We start from the raw sequence: 1,962 nt of genomic DNA, 5'->3' as shown, positions 1-1,962 counted from the left end.
TTGTGAGAAAGGGAGAAAAGTACCTCTTTCTCTACCTGCTCTTTCCCATGCATAATCTTATAAACCTCAATCATGTCACCCCTCAGTCGTCGTTTCTCCAAGCTAAAGAGCCCTAAGCGCCTTAACCGTTCCTCATAGGGAAAGTGTTCCAACCCTTTTATCATTCGAGTTGCTCTTTTCTGCACTTTTTCCAAAGCTATAATATCCTTTTTAAGGTGTGGTGACCAGAATTGCACACAGTATTCCAGATGAGGTCGCACCATTGATTTATATAGCGGCATTATGATATTGGCTGATCTGTTTACAATACCCTTCCTAATAATCCCCAGCATAGCATTGGCCTTCTTTATTGCAGTCACACACTGTCTCGACATTTTCAGGCCACCCGTCCTGCCCTCCCTCTCACGATCTGCCTCAGTTCACACAATCACCAGTGCTGTTAGATGGGCCATCTAGCCTCTGTTTGAAAATGCTCCAAAGAAGGAGAGCCCTCCTCCTCCTCCTCCCATGAATAATTTACCTGTCCACGTGTTCCCTGCCCATGTCATACTTCCTACCCCTCTAGGGTCAGGTGCTCCTAACGACCCAATCAAGTATCCTGCTAGCTGGAATTTTCCAGAGGCTGTCAGCACCCTCCTCATTTCCCCCTCCTTGTTCCACAACTGGATACAGGTTCTTGCAATTAAGAAGATAAGAGATTGAATTTATACCTTGCCCTTCACTTGGAGTCTCAGAACAGCTTACAAACTCCTTTCCCTTCCCCTCCCCGCAACAGACACCCTGTGAGGTAGGTGAAGCTGAGAGAGATTTGAGAGAACTGTCCTTAAGATAACAGCACTGACAGAACTATGGCTTGCCCAAGGTCATCCAGCAGCTGCAAGTGGAGGAGTGGGGAATCAAACCCGGCTCTTCCAGATTAGAGTCTGTGCACATAACCAATGACCACAGTCTGGAGTCTGGCCTTCCAAAAGGTAAGGATTTTAGCTGCAGGGAGACTCAAGTCACAAACCGCTGTGAGTCGGACCAGGATGCTTAATAATCACGTTAACCCTTTGGGGAACTTGGGTGCTTTGCCTCACAGATCCATTCCCCTTCTACTGGTTAGGATTGTGGGCTTTGATCTTGACCACGGTTCCGTCCCTCCAGAAGAATATCTACTTTTTAATTTCTTCCCATTAAAAGAATCATCACTTTCTCTTTCTGTCTCTTTCTGTCTCTCTCTCTCTCTCTCTCTCTCTCTCTCTCTCTCTCCCTGCGAAAGAACCCAGAATGATAAGAGAGGCTACAGTGGATACAGACAATGGCCTTGAATCCAAAGAAAGGCAGGAGAGTTTCTCAGGAGGATCCCAAGAGCATATTTTCTTCCCAGTCTCTCTCTCTCTCTCTCTCTCTCCCTGCGAAAGAACCCAGAATGATAAGAGAGGCTACAGTGGATACAGACAATGGCCTTGAATCCAAAGAAAGGCAGGAGAGTTTCTCAGGAGGATCCCAAGAGCATATTTTCTTCCCAGATGAGTGCTCAGAGTATGGAAAGAGATTCTGTGTGAATGGCACTCTTCAACAGTATCAGAGAACTCACACAGGGGAGAAACCATTCGAAAGTTCAGAGTGTGAAAAGACATTCAGTCAGAATAGCCCTCTTCAGCGGCATCAGAGAACCCACACAGGAGAGAAAAGTTTTAAATGCTTTGAGTGTGGTAAGAGTTTCAGTAGGAGTGGCACTCTTCAACAGCATCAGAGAACCCACACAGGGGAGAGACCTTTTGAATGCTCAGAGTGCGGAAGGAGATTCAGTAGGAGTAACAATCTTCACAACCATCAGAGAACCCACACAGGGGAGAAACCTTTTGAATGCTCAGAGTGCGGAAGGAGATTTGGTGCGAGTGGCTCTCTGATAAGTCATCAGAGAATCCACACGGGGAGAGACCTTTTCAATGCTCAGGGTGTGGAAAGAGATTCAGT

General features: G+C 46.6%; 1 pseudogene; it reads left to right on the top strand.

The window, feature by feature from the left end:
• The first annotated feature begins 1,411 nt into the window (after positions 1-1,411).
• Positions 1,412-1,959, top strand: LOC107124165 (annotated as a pseudogene).
• The last annotated feature ends 3 nt before the right edge of the window (positions 1,960-1,962 follow it).

The sequence above is a fragment of the Gekko japonicus genome, unplaced genomic scaffold (assembly GCF_001447785.1).
Source record: "Gekko japonicus isolate JY-2015 unplaced genomic scaffold, Gekko_japonicus_V1.1 scaffold8134, whole genome shotgun sequence".
Lineage (NCBI taxonomy): Eukaryota > Metazoa > Chordata > Lepidosauria > Squamata > Gekkonidae > Gekko > Gekko japonicus.
This window is presented reverse-complemented; position numbering and strand designations above follow the sequence as displayed.